At 38.4% G+C, this 17,193-nt stretch overlaps 1 protein-coding gene across 6 annotated transcripts in view; it reads left to right on the plus strand.

Annotated features, from left to right (window-relative positions):
• The window catches only part of CDK14 (cyclin dependent kinase 14), a 542,651-nt gene that overhangs the window by 310,572 nt on the left and 214,886 nt on the right, over positions 1-17,193 (plus strand). The window lies entirely within an intron of this gene.

Raw genomic sequence — 17,193 nt, forward strand, 5'->3', positions numbered from 1 at the left:
TAGCTAATTTATCTGTAATGCGTGGTCTGGGTCATGCCTAGACAAACATTCTAACAGTTTGAATGAAGATTAATGGTGCAGGAGTGTTTGCCTGTGTGTGGTAGGATTGCTGGATTTAAAAAAAAAAAAAAAGTGATTGGGAATATTTCCTAATCAGAGGCTCCCTTGCAGATGGTGTCTGGTAATGGTTCTTGATGGACAGGGGCAGAGATATTTTTCTGTCAGTACAGTGATTTTTCTCCCTGAGGGTCTTAATTTGTAGCTCTGTTTTATAACAAGGAGGCGTGTATCTCCAAACAGTGGTATGGGTTGGAAATAGAGGAAGTGTGTTTCAATTCAACAACAAAGCTCAGATTAAGTGGCCTGAAAATTTTGGTGTTACTGTTAGTCACTAAATTTGGTGTAGTACACTCTTGAGAACTTGGTACAAATTATCTGAAATGAAACAAAACAATGACTTTTTAAAAATATCACAGTAAGTTTAATTTCGGTAGAGTCTCAGTTTCACACGATGGTTTAGCAAAATTTAAAAACCTGTTTAGGAGGCCCAAAGACTGACAAGATTTAATGCATAATTATTATTAATTATAAGATATAATGAATTCCCGGAGTGCCTGGGTGGCTCAGTTGGTTAAAAGTCTGCCTTTGGCTCAGGTCATGATCCCGAGGTCCTTGTGTTGGGTTCCCTGCTCAGCGGTGAGTCTGCTTCTTTCTCTCCCTCTGCCCTTCCCCCCCCACACACACTTGTGCTCCTTCTCTCTCTCTAATAAATAATTTTTTTTAAAAAATCTTGAAGTATAAAGTATAATGAGTTTCCAATCCAGTGTGATCTAAATCAAATAATCAAATAAGGGAATAATCTTATTTTTAGTAGTCAGGAAAGTCTTCCTAGAGACTTAAAAATGTCCTCTAATAATAGAAAAATCCCTTTTCGAGACCCACAGTTGTGTTCAAAGTAGAACGATTCACATTGCACTTGTGCTATTTTATCATAGGAATCTTTTACCATGAATGATTTTGCCCCCCTATATGAAATTCAGTTACATGTTCTTACAATGTTTATGACCTCAGTAAAACTTTAGCATGTGTTATGTATCTTCCTGCCATGTACTTACCTCACTGTTCTTCCCTCAGTAATCTTGGCTTTTAGTAAATTAGGCTGTAATGAGGCCTGGCATCTTTCCTGATGTTTTTGATCCAAACATTTTATAAGTAAGAAAACAATCAAGTTCCTTGTGATGTAGGGCACAGTGTAGATTTTCTTAATTAGGCTCCAACAAACCCCCCCACCACCAGGAGCAGGATTTCAGGATCTGTAAGGCCACTGAAAATATATGCAACATTTATGTACCCATGGATATATTTATTTTTATGGGGTGTAGATCTGTAGCTTTCGATAGAGCTATAAAAGAATCTGGGTCATCAAACAGCCTAAAATCTATTGTCATAAATTTTATAATGTCCTCATAATAAATCTAATACCAAGGTAATGCATATTCCAAAACATTGAGAATAAAGATGACCATCTATCATTAAGAAGCTGAGCCAATTCATTTTTCCATTACTCTTTTTGGCTTTTTTTAAAGATGGTTGTTTACACAACTAAATTTTTTTTTTTTTCCTAAGAGTAAGCGGAGGCTTGGGCAAAAGAGGTATTTTGATCATTAGTCATAATGGAGGAAAAGGTTAGAAATAAGGGTTCGTTATCAGGATATCAGTTACTACCTTTCTCATTCCCTACTTCCTTCCTGCCTTACAGTTGAGAGTTGGCTATACAAATAATCATTAGTTAATATTCTTGAGTTATGGAGTGTTTTTATTTTTTGAGTGAAAATTCTAGGTTGTCTTTTAGTGAGGTCAGTTAAGGACTCTGCTAATAGAACATAGTTTGGAAATATTTGTGACTTGGAGACAGTTTTGTCTTAGTGCTTGGCAGTTAAGTCTCTACACTCATAATCAGAAGAGGCTGTTTTTTATACATTAGTGGCTAATTTTTTCCAAACCTTTAAAAATGCTCTTTAAAGTACAAAGAACCACATGGACTTTGACTTGCTGATATGCCTGTTTCTGATATATGGTATTTGATTTCCGCCAACCCACCCTTCTTTTCTTTCACGTGTGTCTGCGTGCATGTGCGCACGCGCACGTGTGTGTGTTCATCCTCTTGAAGAAGGCTTAGGTTCTTTCTGCCTCTTTGCTTTAAACAGAGACATAATGAAGCATAAGAAGACTGTTATTTAAGTGGAAGGTAGGAAAACTGATACAAAATAGACCCCGAATGCCCTTTTGTTTGCATGCCAAGATTATTCATTGCCAAAACCAAATAGTAAATGTGTTATGTTTGAGCAGTTCCCATGCTTTTTGGCTTTCCATTTTCAAGCCCTAAAATCTGAGTTATGTCTATGCCATTCCTGTCATTCTAACTCTGATTTCATTCCAAGCCATTTTCTAAAAGCCATTTTGTTATTATTCTATAAGTCTGTGAAAATGTATGCATTTTTCCAGTTAGAAGTTCACAGGCACTGATTTTTGCATAATCAATGACATCGATGCTGGGTATTCACAGAACTAGATATGGGACTATAATTGAGTCATGGCTCAGCTGCACCAAAGAGAAGTGCAAATATGAATGCATGGACAATAGTGGGGAGGCAGGTGGTAGTGGGTTCAGGCTATTTTTACAGTTCATTTACCATCCTGGGGCAGTAGGGTAGTAACTAAAAACTAACGATCCCTACACAGTGTTACATTTCCCAGTTTTCTGTTTAAATAGCCACAGGCAATAAAAATATTAATGAAGACACATATGCATTAACGTTGGCAGCAAGTGATGGAAAATCAGAGCTCGCCGTGTGATGATTTACTGCTCTAGGTCTCCAGCACTGTGGCAGTGTGGAAATATATGTGCAGTTTGAGAACTCAGCAGGAAACGTAGGTTTTTGATACCTTTGTCTCCCTCCGTGAAGGAGGATTTAAGCACAGGAATCCAACTGGACATTGTCTCACGTATAACTTCTCTTAATTCTTGGATTTTATAACTCTTTGAAAGTCAAGGCGTAGGAAATCATCTTTAAGCTTTGAAACCAAAAGGCTTATGAAGGACTGAGAACCACATTATGAGAAGCGCCAATGTGAAAAGCAGCTTATCTGTGTAGTTCCTCCCCCATCAGGGAGTTCTGCTCTAGCTGTCGAGGTCATTGCTCTAAATGAGCTTTAGGTTTCTGAATAGAAGCTCAGAAATATGTTTAGAGTGGCGTTTGTTTTCTCAAGCAGAAGGTCACTTGGGATTATTTTAAGGGATTAATTTGTAACATATGGTAACTAATGTAGCTAATAAATAATAGTATCTCATCAACATCACAGTGCTTCCGGGGGCCACGCTGTGTCGTGGCCCTACCTTGTGGCATCAGTGACAGTGCTCCCCAACACGAAGTATGAAGAATGAGAGCGCACAAGTCTCTTCCTTTCATCATCTTTTTAAAAGCTAATTAACATATTAACTATGCTTGTCAAAATGTGGGGCAAATCATTTATAAATAAGCCTGTCAAATGTAATGAGATGCATACTAAATCATCCTTTTCTCTATTACGTCTCTGATTTAAGATTAAAATTAATTTTTTTAACATTGTAGCAGCTGGATGGTTAGAAAAAGATTTCCATACTGGTCTTGACATATAGAAAAATGTCTGCTTCTAAATTGATTTTGCATATATCAGAAAAGAAATTACCTATTTGTTGAGTATTATAAGGCCATTTAGCATTGATTTTTATTAAATAAGACTAATCACCATACATACTGGCAATGTATGGAGTTCTGCCATCATCCTTAATGACCACTCCTGAACCAAGAAAATTTACGTAATAAAATAAGATTTCCTAGGACTCCGGTTTGTTTACCGCTGTTTTAAGAGAGAGAATCATAAATGAGTTCTACTATAGCCCCACCCTGAATATAAATTTGTTCTATATGAGGTCCTGTCTTGAGTAACTTGAGTGACAGTAGTAATAGTAATGGAGTCTTAAGAAATAGTAATCATAATAGTAACAATAATAGATATCTTATTGGACACAAACTGGATTCTAAGTTTCTCTTATGCATTTTTGTCTTATATATTTTAATTACTATCCTACTGCACCATGATACAGCGGAAGAAAACAGAACACAGAGAGACTAAATAAGATAGTAAAGTTCATTTAGTTAGTAAAGAGAGATAACATGCAAATTTAAGGCTAACTCACTGCAAAGCCCTTTCTTTTTACACCATATTACATAATCTCTTCTTAAGATGATTTCTAAGAAATTGATTTTTATTTTACTGGTAAAGTGATTCTAAAACACAAATACGGTAAAATCCCATTTTTATAGTTTAGGTTATGCTCTGAATCATTTTGGATCCTTTACGTGCTTTGAATAAAGTAGGTGGCCTTCACTGTCAGTCAGCTGGTTTATGGACTGCCTTTCTCCACTCATGTCCGTGTTCTGTATCATATAGTTTTATTCAAGGAGGAATTTCTTTGAAATAAACTTATGATGTGAATCACTGGATTGAGTGCATTTTCATGAGACCAGTATCGATGCTGGCATGTATATTCCCAACTCTTAACCATTACTCACTCACTGCTGCTGCTAAAATGAATGAATCCATTTAAAAAAGAATGGTAGAGGGGCACCTGGGTGGTGCAGTCAGTTGGGTGTCCGGCTCAGGACGTGATCTCAGGGTCATGATCTCAGGGTCCTGAGATTGAGCCCTGCATCCAGCTCCATACTCAGTGTGGAGTCTACTGAAGACTCTCTCTCCCTCTCCCTTTGTCCCTCCCTACCACTCTCTTTCTCCTCTCTCTCTGATAAATAAATCTTAAAGAAAATAAAAGTGAATAAAAAAGAATGGTAGAAGAATGAGAATTTGAGTTCAGGAGCTACCTAAAGTCATCTATCTGTCAACATCATTTACACGTTTTCTTATTAATCAGTTAAGACCAGGGAGGATTCAAATTAGTCACTGTCAAAAGTAACAACTCTTTAAGAGCTCTTGAGAGCTGCTCAAATAATACATGACCCAAGTGACTTGTTGATGTAGCCACTGACGATGCAATAGAACATAATAAAAGAAGAGGGCTTAGTCCGACAGGCATCTAGGTGGTTGAAAGCTGAGCTCATGAGGCAGCCTAGTTTCTGAGCCCATTTCTACTACTGAAGTCCCTTAAAATTAGGAAGACCATGTAGTATAGCACCCATACGAGGATACTTTTGAAAGTTAACAGTTGTTATGCTAGGGCAATAGGTGTAAAACAGAGATTTAACTGTGGCATGTGGCCATCTTTGTCATAAAGCACTAGACAATAATTTGCTAAATACTAGTTGTCAGAAGAACCTTAATGCATTTGAGTGCTTAATTCAGACCTAAGGATTGCTGGCTACAAACTCAAGATTCCTAGCAGAAAACTTCTATTACATTGCATAATAACGAATTATCTCCACAAGTACAATTCTTGAATATTAAGATTATTATGCCTTTAGAGAGTGGCTGCCAAAGTGTTGAATTTAGCAGTGGCTTTGGAGTGCAAAGGAACCAGTCCTATTTTTCTATCAAAAGCTTAGCATGGTTATGATTTTTACATCCCCTGTTTGTCTATCAGTGTGTGTTTGTGAGAGGAAAAAGTGTATGTGCGTTTTTATGGATATGTTCGGTCATTTATAAGTGATAATTTAACTGAATAGTATATAAAATGAGGCCTTACATGTAGTCTTCACTACTAAATATTTTAAAAATAAATTAAAATTTCCCTATTTTTGTCAAAGTTGCAAAGTAAATGGCTACCCACAAACTGATTTTTGGGCAATTTTTGAGTAGCCAATCACAATGACTGTTTCACAATATTAAGAAAGCGTTTGGTGTATTCAGCTACCTCGCTGGTTTGTGAGAATTGCAAGAGATGGTTGATTGTGAAATTCCTTAGGAAATCTAAAACTCCGCAAATGCTGGGAATAGTTTTCTTATCAGCTCTTAATATATTAATCAGCTAACCAAATATATTGCATTTCTATTGAAGTATTGCATCCAAGCGTGCTCCAAGATATATAAAAGAAATGGAAGAGTCTACATTGGGTTTTAGGGAGATTAACGTACTGTTTGTATCTAGAGAATTAGAGAGAAATTTTGGCCCAGAATGTTCTCATCTTACCTGAGTGTGTGTGTATGTGTTTAATTTGGAAATATGTAAATTAAGTCCTCCAAATTTAGAGAACATTGGCTGTACACTAGCACCTTTTATGTGTTAATTTGTGTATTTACTCCTGTAGGAATTAGAAATCAGTTCTCTAATCACGTAACTAGCAGTGGTTTGCTGTGTAAAGGAGAGGCAAAGTTGTAGTAGAAAACACACTGAAAGCCTAAATTAGGTTCTGTCTCTGCCACGCCTTCCCTGTGTGATTTTGGTTAACCAAGTCCCTTAGCTATCCTTACCTTCAGTTTCCAAATCAGAAATCTATTTCAGGTATAACCAATAACTCACAGCCACCACAATAGTAATACTCGCAGAGATTATAATCTCCTGCCTCACCTATCCTTAACCCTCTTATTTCCCAGAAGCAAGTACTTCCAGCTCTTTTAGTATCTACCTCCATATGTCTTAAGTTGTTGATATTGCTGTTTATTGATTTATTATTTTAGACATTATCTACTAAGTAGGTGTTATGGTAGATGAGGATTTAATTTTCTTCCGTCACCCATCCCCCACTCCAACTTCACCCCAAGCTCCCAGTAAAGAATCTCTGTCACATTTTGACACATTAATATGTAAATATTATTCATGGTAAGTCAAGTAATATTCATGATTATGTGTCCTCCTGGTAGAATCTTTTGCTTTTCCTGGACTTCATGGTTGTCTCTGATTTTTATTAGTTTAGTTGTCTTTGTTCCTGTATTGTTCATTATTTATAGGTGTAAAATATTTGTCAGTTACCTATGAAAAAATATTTTCCAGATGCTCAAACACATCAGCAAATCTATCTATACCATTTAATTTTCTTGACATCACCCTCCCTCAACTTTTTCTTTGTAAATTTCCTCTCAGCTCTTTGATTCCTTGCTTTAGCAGAGCTGCATATCTGTCATGTTGTGACTTCCATTTGCCCCTCTAGTATTGTTGTCGGTCCTAAGATGGTTATTTGTTTCTCTCCAAATCTGTTTTCTACCCATTTGTTCCCTGCCCTATGTCCTGGATGGCTAATCCCTATGCAGTGCATCTTCCAAGCCGCCTTGGCTTCTGGTTTCCAGTTGGGTTCAGGCAATGGACAGGGAAAAGAGGAGATTGAATATTCTTCCCTAATTTCTTTAGCCCACATTTCTGGAAATGACTGACTATAACTTCGGTGGGTAAACCCTTCTTCTACATTGTTGTCATATATTGACATATTGACAGCTCTAGCTGTCAATAGATTCCACTAACACTTGACCTTTTCAATTCTAGGGCTAATAATGGCTATTTGTTCTAAGGTAGGTAATGGCTTCCTGCTGTTGCTAGCCTCTTAGTGTTTTAATATGTCTTTTCGGTTCCCTTACACCTCTGTAAGTAATCACCTCATTAAAGTCTGTTCTGAGTTAGATTCATTTTCCTTCTGGACCTTTACTGGTTCCAGATTCCCCGTTTCCTGGATTCCATGTCTTCCTTCTTTAGTATACTCAAAAAGAGTGCATTAGAGATACAATTCTCAAATTCTTAGTTTTCTGAAAATGTCTTTATTCCACTCTCACACATGATTGATAAGCTTTAGCTGTGTATATAATTAGGTTTTTCTTCCCCCTCAGAATTTTGAATGCATTGCTTCATTTCTTTAGAGCTTCTGCTATTGTTACTGAGAAATCTGATTCTATTCTTATTTGCAGTCATTTGTATGCCCCCTCATACTTTTTCTCTGGAAAATATTAGACTATTCTAATCCTGATATTGTGAAATTTGATGATAATGTCCTTTGTTGTTTTTGTTTTGTTTTGTTTTGTTTTTTGTTTTTTTGTTTTTTTGCATTGGTGCTAGGTAGATTCTCTTCAGTAGAAAGACATAGTTCTTAGAAAAGTTCTTGAATTTTTTTAAATGATTTATTTCCTTCCATCTTCTCTGTTTTCACTTTTGGGAAAATTTGTAGTAGTTTGATATTTAAGCTCCTAACTTAATCCACAATTTTTAAAAACATTTTCTCTCTTATTTTACAACTTATCTTTCAAACTTTCCATCTTTTCTTAAAAAATTTTAATTACCATATATATATAAGTGCCACTTCCTATTCCTCTGGGTTCTGTTGGAAGCTTTCCCTAAGTATGGGGTTGGGAGGAATCCTTGGCTGTCCATTTATTTTTATAAATGAGGCACTATAATTCTGTATGTATACATAGGGGGCACCAGTTGACTGGTAAGTTTATTATATGTTGTTCAGTCAAAAAGCTGGACTTTTCAATGGGAGATCCATACATGCCAGTGTCTGAAGGCCTAGTCTTTGTTCTGAGGAATCAGCATTCCTCAGATGCTGTTTCCTGGCATCCAACATCCTCAAGGCAGGACAGGAGAGGGGAGCTGATGGTCACACAGGCCAGTAAACATATTTTTCACTTAATTTCCCTTTTCTCAGCTCTGTGCCTCACCCTGATCTCTTTTATTCTCAATTTGAGGCCTTTTGTTTTTAATTTCTCCAGGGAATAAACACTTGGTGCCCTGCTGGTGGGTTGGGATGGAAGATGGTCAGAGAAGCCCTATGGGTCATTTGCTTTGTGCAGACTTCCAAGTCTCCACTCTGTTTCCGGTTGCAGACTCATCTTCACCCTTTCTAGAACCTGTATATCTCCCAGTCCTGAGGCTTTTCTGAGTTGTCCTAAGTGAATAATCGGACTATAACTTGAAGTTGTAACTGCCTGCAGTCAGCCTAGATTTGCCACAGCTTCATCCACATCCTCTGAAAAAAATTCTCTCTCATCCACTGGTGTTTCCTCAGCTATTTATTTTGTCCTTGTTCAAAATTTTATTCCTTAACTCACACTTTGGTCACTTTGGGGAGGGAGAGGGCGTCTGTGCACATTTTGCCCATGTCCTACTCTTGTTGAGAATTTAATATTCGTGGCTTTAACTAGGCACAGTTGACTGCTAAGATCCTTGCCCTGTAGAAATTTGTGATTTTGCTTGGACACAGATGTGAGTTGTAGGTGCTAATGGGTGGGAGCCAGTCAAACAGCACAGTGCAGGCTGGAGCCTCTTGACTGCCAGGACTTAGTGTGACAGTGGACATTTGTCATCCTTACCACTAAACTGTTAGTGACATAATGACAACTTTAGTCATGAAAACAAACTTAAAAAGAAAGCCATATGCTTTTTGGGGAGCTGGTGATGAAAGGGAATAGAATGGGAAGTGATGGTTGTTAAAAAGACAAAAATTGCACATGAATTTAAAGAATTGGCTGCAGAAAGCAGTCCTTTGGATCCATGGCCTGTGTGGATGCAACATAAGCTTGCCCTTAAAACAAGCAAAAGCGATTAGTGAAACTTTTCCAAGTGTTCCAGTCAGTATAAAGCTTCTAATCCAATGAAGGTGAAAGGGTGGACTGTTAATTTATGTGTACAGGAAAGATATGATTGAATGGAAATGTAACTGGGGAGCAACTGGAAGCTTGTATAAACATCACTGTGTGACTCTAGTTAGTAAAGGGATTTGGATGTCTACTTCGTACTGTTCATTGAACGATGGAAGTGGGAACTTCTGTACTGTTGTGACATTTCTAAATTAATTACTCAGGACACTGCATTATCTGCACTGTACTTTAATTAAGGGCCACATTTTCATTTACTGGTATTCTGCTGTGTGAATTAATATAACTTAAATTTACTAGTGGCTTTCTTGATTTTAGACACTGTATTATATAACTGAGAAATTTAGATTTTTTTTTTCAGTTTTGTTCTTCAAATGCAGTGTCCTTAGATTCCTATTAGGTGTCACTAGGGGATAAAAAGAAATGATACAAAAACAGAAAAAGAATTAAAGTGAAACTTAACTAAAATAACCTATTAGTGGCCAAAAAGCAGGCTGCTAAATTCCATTAAAAAATAAATAAAACCAGGGGCACCTGGCTGGCTCAGTCTGTTAAGCATCTGCCTTCAGCTCAGGTTGTGATCCTGGGGTCCTGGGATTAGACCCCATATCAGGCTCCTTGCTCAGCGGGGAGTCTGCTTCTCCCTCTCCCTCTGACCCTTCCCCCTGCCCGTGGTTTCATAGGCTCACTCTCTCTCTCTCTCTCAAATGAATAAATAAAAAATCTTAAAAAAATAAATAAATAAAACGTAATCACAGTCTGTAACAGGCACTTAGTATTTTTTCTTTCATACAACAAATGCTTTACTGTTCCTTTGAGATGCTTACAAATACTGAAAAACACCCAGCCCGGGCCCAGCAGCCATGGCCCAGTGCTGGGAAGCACGGCAGGGAGGTGGGCTTAGTGTTAGGGCTTGAAGGGCTGAGGCCACACAGTTGGCAGCCTGGTCCTTGGCTCTCCACTTCTGTTGCCCTAACGAGGCCAAAGGGAGGGCAACCAGACCTCAGGGTCCTCTCCCTCTGCTGCCTCCTCTTGTTCAGGTTTCCCCCAGGGGGTATCTGAGCAGCCTTCCATCCCTGTTAGAAACTCAGCCTATACAGAACCCCTCTAGCTGCCTCTTGCTCTTCCTCTGGCAGGCTGTGCGTCGGGCCCTGGAAACACAGGCAGGGGGTGGGAAGGTGGTGTTCAGTCCCTTATCCCAGCATGAGATGCCTGAGGTCCTGGGCTGGAGAATTGGCTGTATGTACCCTCAGATGGGCCCACAGCTGAAGCATGGCGTTACCAGGAACCAAATCTGAGTAGCTCCCTGTTTTCCTATACACGTGTGAGTTGTTCATCGTTTTCTATGGCATTTTATATTTTTCTGTATTTCCATAGAGACAGTAGATTCTAAGAATGAGATGTTTACATAATTTCATTTTCTGTAGCGCTTGGCAAGGCTTTTCTATTCTTGTTGATAATTCAGTGGCTCTTCCTTGATTGCTAGCTTGTACCATGTTTGCCTCTGAAAACAGGATATATTCATAGCCTACTGTAAACTCTACAAATTTAACAACTTTATTATCTTAACTATCTATATTTTCATCTATTTGTCATTTAATCCTAACATGTTTAATTTACAAACCGTTTCAGAGTTTTAGCAACCCAGTGAAATCAATTCATATTTTTGTTATATTGTAATTTTAAGGCCATTTTAAACCCTTGCCCCCCCCAAATCTGAAGGTGCTTCATTCTGTTGCCCACATTAGCTGGTTGGTGGTGGCACAGGGGAAAACAAAACAAAACAAACCCTCTGGAGTCCTAGGGCAGCCTCCTTCCCACAAAGATCTCCCTTGCACAATAGGAGTATCTTTATTCATTCAACAAAACCATACAGAATGTCCAGGGGTTCAAGCATGAAAAAGATCTCGTCCTTGACCTCAGGCAGCACCCACTGGTGCTACCGATGGTCTAGATTGCACAGCCACATTCCAGGGCACATCGTCAAGAATATTCCATGAAACCCACAGACGCCACCAAAAAATGGACAATGTGGATTTCCAATGGAAAGCTTTTGGCCCTCAGGTCTTCCGTATATTATCTAAGATATCAGATCATTGTCAAATATTTTACTGTCACGTATCATCTGGGCAGTCATATATCTTAGGAGTGCCCACGCCAAGATTCTTAACCACAGTCCATCAAAGTCCAGCTCTTCCACGTGATGACTGGAACTAAACATAGTAACTGAACACCCTGAAGATTGAAGTTCAGAATTCTCCCCCATAGAATAATAGAGTAATTTACATGAAGGTTTCAGCAGTGATTTCTCTTCCTGATACGCAGACACGGTTCCTCTAAAAAGATTTGGTATGTCATTTACTTTGATCTTTAAGAGAATTACCCATGAACAATTTTTTTTTCCTGATTCCTCATTTCACATTTTGCGGGAGGATTAATACATTTGCAGGGAGAAATCTTATAACTTCCTTGTTCTGCATCAGCTGTCATATAAACAGAAATTAAAGATGTGCAAGGCTTATTAATTTGTTTTCTCTTGCCCTGCATGGTCTACAGTTATTCCTTGGAGAAGTGCTTTCACTGGTAGCATTTTAAATGTCTAATCAAATGGGACTTCTCTCTTCCTGCATTGTTCCATAGTACGAGAAATACTATTTTTTGCTATCCAATGCAAAATTTTGAGTTCTACATTTTTTTCTTTACCATAGTCCTCAGTAACGGTCTTACCTTTTTACATTTTTGTGTTAATTGTGACTAGTTTCTCAGATGTTCCTGGTCTGAATATTCCTACTTATCTATATAACCCATAGCTGTTGTTTTAAGATTTTATCTCTGGGGTCTCATTATCTGTGGAAGTCGGTTTTGAATTTTCAAGCATTTTTAAACATCCACAACAATCTTATTTTCAGCACTGAGTGATGATGATAGACTTCAGTTTTTAAGGGTAGCTTTATTGTTTCCTGTGCCCGCACATTAATTTTGAAGATTTGATTTTGTTTTATTCTCACCCTTGTTAGCATTTGTGTCATCAGTAATGAGAACCAATTTGCCATCTCTATTTCTTCTTTTTTTAACCTAACAGACCAACCAAATAGATATGTTCTAACTAGCGAGGCAGCATGGCATCACGGAGGGCTCGCTGGCCCAGGATTCAGAATCACCTTTTCAGGTTCTGGGACAAAACTAAGACATTTAAACATGTAGTACAGTTTCCTTACATGTAAAAATCAAAACACTGTCATGGGCATTCTCTAAAATTCCTCCAGCTCTAGATTTTAGCATTCAAGTAGATTGTACTGCCAAACCAGAGGTTTCCATAAAGGCTGCTGGAATTCCTTCAGAGTAGCTTACAAATAAAGTTAGGGTTTAGATATTTTGGTGAAATTTGGTTTAGATATTTTGCTGAACTGATTTTTTTTACATTTAATATAATAATAATAATCATAGGTCTAAATCAAATTCTTGTCTCTACTGCAGTTTCTTATGTGCATTCCTCAGACTAACTTATGCAATTCATTCATTCATTTGTTCATTTTAAGGATATTTACTAAGCACCTATTTTGAACCAGACTTTAGATCAGGTCCTGGCACTTACAAAGATAAGAAAAATCCATCCATGCTTCAAGGTCAGAGGGAAAGGCAGTGGGATAAGCTATCATACAAGTATACAGTTAGGACACTGGCAACTCAGAGATGAAGGTGATAAACTTACCCTTGGTGGTTAGTTGAGGAGAGGTGGGAGGTCAAGGAAGGTGTCATCAAGCAGTAATTAGTTGGGCTGACAGGTCAAACCCGCTTTTCAGAGTTGACAGAATTTGGGCTAAGGGACGACATAGGCCATGCCATGGACAAAAGTAACCTACCTTGATATTTGTTGGTAAAGTAGAAGGACAGAGTTTAAGAAGCAGTTGAGAAAAAGGAAGGAACGGAGGGAGGGGGAAAGTGGTTGGAGACCAGAATGGAGAAATATTTATGAATAGTTAGGATATGACACCTTGATAATGGAATGAGAGTAATATAGGAAAGGTAAGGGTTTCAGATGACTCCTGACTTTCTAGCTTAGGAAACTGGACCAGAAAGCAGAAATACAGCTCTGCCATATGATTCGACACACACACACACACACACACACACACACACACACACACTAAAATATACATGTACGAAAATATATGTATAATGAAATATGCATACTAAAATATATAGTTAGATACATGCATATTAAAATATGAGCAAGAAACGTAAGGAGCATTAATGCCATTGGTACTTTAAGGTGGGTGGGCTTCTTGATCTTCCTCCTAAGTCTTATTTCAGGTGTGGATGCTGGGAAGGCGGTTTCCACTCACACACCGGCTCCCTCCTCCCAGGTCAGCAGCAGGACACCCTGGGCCTTGGCTTTACTCAACTACATTAACTTCTTTCTTCTTTTTTTTTTTTTAAAGATTTTATTTATTTGAGACAGAGAGACAGAGAGAGAGAGAGAGAACAAGCAGGGGGAGGGGCAGAGGGAGAGGGTGAAGCAGGCTTCCCGCGGCGCAGGGAGCCCGATGCAGGGCTGGAACCCAGGACCCTGGGATCATGACCTGAGCCGAAGGCAGACGCTTAACCGACTGAGCCACCCAGGTGCCCCTACATTAACTTTCTGTACTTCATTCTTTACTTTTGTTTAATTTTTGTCCTGATATGTTTAATTTGTAAGTGCAACTTTTTAAGTTTTTCACAGTTTGAAAAATAAATCTTAGTGTCCCCCTTACATAAAAGATCTATTGTTTGGGACTGAATATTTTCTGAGATGAGCTTTTACATGCAGTCTTAAGGTTTGGTTTGGTTTGGTTTTCATTTCTTGAGAGCTAAGTACTCCACAGAAGTATTTGACTAAGATATATCGTGCCTATCTGTGCCTAATGAACCACTAACCACACAGTAAATGATGAGTGACAGTTTAATCAATTCAGTTCCTTCAGTAGTCACCAAGGGCATGTGGAATGTAATTTTTTAATCTTTCACTTTTCAAATACTGCAGATGCCAACATGAAAAGACCATGTCTGTTATGTGTAATAAATTTTCTTACAAGTTATAGGAAAAAAAATTTTTTTATATTTTGGTCTTTTAAAAGCTAACCTCTTAGGGAACAGAACTCTTTGGTCCCTCTTACAAATACATACATTCCAACAGAGAAAAGTGACATAAATAAATGGCCACCTTGGTGCATCAGATCGTACTAGCTTTAATTGCATAATGGTGCATTTCAGTGAACCATGGCTAAATAAAATTACCTATTAGGTTAATTAATGTGGAACCTTTCTGAGTTAGTATTGCATCACAGTGTGTGAAATTCAGATTGTGTTTAGCATTTAATCTAATTTACTTTACCGGTCTGCTGTTTCTTTGTTCCTTTGGCTAGAGCCTGAATACACATTCAGAAAATTAACCTGAGATAAAAAACTCCTTTCAAGACAGAATTACCTAGATTCATTTAGATTCATGTTCCTCAGTTTCTGGTCCTGTGACCAGCAGCATCTGCATTGCTTAGGAGGCTTGTTAGAAATGCAAGATCTCAGGGTGCCTGGGTGGCTCAGTTGGTTGGGTGTCTGACTCTTGATTTCGGCTGAGGTCATGATCTCAGGGTCATGGGATCCAGCCCCGAGTCAGGGTCTGTGCTGAGTGTGGAGCCTGCTTGAAATTCTCTCTCTCTCTTAGCTCCTCCCCCCACCCTTCATGCTCTCTCACTCTCTCGCTCTCTCTCTTAAAAAAAAATAATAAATAAAAGAACAAAGAAAGAAAGAAAGAAAGAAAGAAATGCAAGGTCTCAGGCTTCAGCCCAGACCTAGTCAGTCAGAATTCTGTGTTCTACTAAGATCTCCACCTGATTGCATACCCAGTAGAAGGTGAGAAGCAAAGCTTCAGATGCTTTTTTACTGACTGACACATAGGCTTTGAGGAGATTTCTGGTGCCAGCCTAATGTTGTAAGAGAAAAGCGAAAGAACTAACTTGCAGTGAGTTACGGTTCTGCTTATGTGCTTTCTTCCTGCCAGAAGCTGCTTGACGCTCTGTCTTTATCTTCAGCCCTCTTTCCAAATGTTTTGACAATGCAGATAGTTCTGAATGGTTCTAAATGATTCTCTGAACTTGAGTAGAGGCCTCCTAACTTGTACTTAGAGAAGTCTAGAAAGGACAGGTCTCTCCTCCAGGTGATAGTGTGAGCCAGGCGGGTCGCTGTCCACTGCGCCCAGACTCAGATACACAGGCTACGCTGTGCCATGATCCTGCCCAGACTCTGTGGTTAAGCTCTGCGACTTGAGAATGAAACTGTCACTTGTCTGCTTAAAGCTTTCTATCCTAAGGAATCTCAAGCCTTTGCCAATACATGGATGGGATTAGAAGCTAAAATCATAGGATAGGTTTTTTTGAGATTTTGATTGCACCATATTTTAAAACATTAAAGTCCTTCTACATTGTGTACTGGGACTGAACCCAAACTGTTGCCCTGAGAATTAGGAAAGAAGGAGAACAATGTTTTATTTTTTACTGACCAGAATAAGATTAATGCCAAGAAGAAAAATAAGAAGCTCTAGGTCCTGTTTTATATTTCTTCAAGGGAGATAATCATCTCTTGGGTTAATTAATGTCTTGTAACACTAATGTCTTTGTGAGAAAATTGAGTATCGTCCCCTTGAAAGGCCATGTGTCAGAGGCAGATATTGTTTGAGTATAAGAGCTGAGGGATCTAATGAATCCCTATTTTAGTGGAAGGATATAAAGTTATCCAACGGGATTTTAATAAACAGGTACATTACAATGCATCTTAACTGGTTACAATAGTGACTAACCCGGTTTCATTCAGGTCTGGGAGGGCCACTATATTGCCAAAACCACTTTGACTCATTTGAGCTGTGCCTTTCAAAGTAAGAGACCAAATCCTTGTTCTGAGAACCATGACAGTGGCTGGTCCATTTATAAGTAAATACATTACAGTTGCAGGAAGTAAACATGAGAAGCTGGAGTTGGGGCCCTAACCCTGTCTGAGAGATGAGGAAGCCTCACCAGAGAAGCGGTGGTGAGCTTGCTGTTACCTGCTCTGATGGAGAAATGTTTTTGCCCCTTCTCTGGGAATTCCCTTTTTTCTCTACATTCACACTCCCCGCTAATGCCCCAGACTTAATAGTACAGATAAATTTTTCATCTTGAATTTCTTTGCCATAGAATGTGCGTATCAGTTTTCAAATACCTTTATATCAAAATTCATCTCTGCACCCCAAAACTGCTAGAACTCATACAGGAATTCAGTAAAGTGGCAGGATATAAAGTCAATGCACAGAAATCAGTTGTATTTCTATACACCAACAACAAGACAGAAGAAAGAGAAATTAAGGAGTCGATCCCATTTACAATTGCACCCAAAACCATAAGATACCTAGGAATAAATCTAACCAAAGAGGTAAAGAATCTGTACCCAGAAAACTATAAAATACTCATGAAAGAAATTGAGGAAGACACAAAGAAATGGAAAAACGTTCCATGCTCATGGATTGGAAGAACAAATATTGTGAAGATGTCAATGTACAATCTACATATTCAGTGCAGTCCCTATCAAAATACCATCAACTTTTTTCAAAGA

Source organism: Callorhinus ursinus, unplaced genomic scaffold (genome assembly GCF_003265705.2).
Source record: "Callorhinus ursinus isolate GAN/ISIS: 27379988/994484 unplaced genomic scaffold, GSC_fseal_2.0 scaffold12, whole genome shotgun sequence".
Lineage (NCBI taxonomy): Eukaryota > Metazoa > Chordata > Mammalia > Carnivora > Otariidae > Callorhinus > Callorhinus ursinus.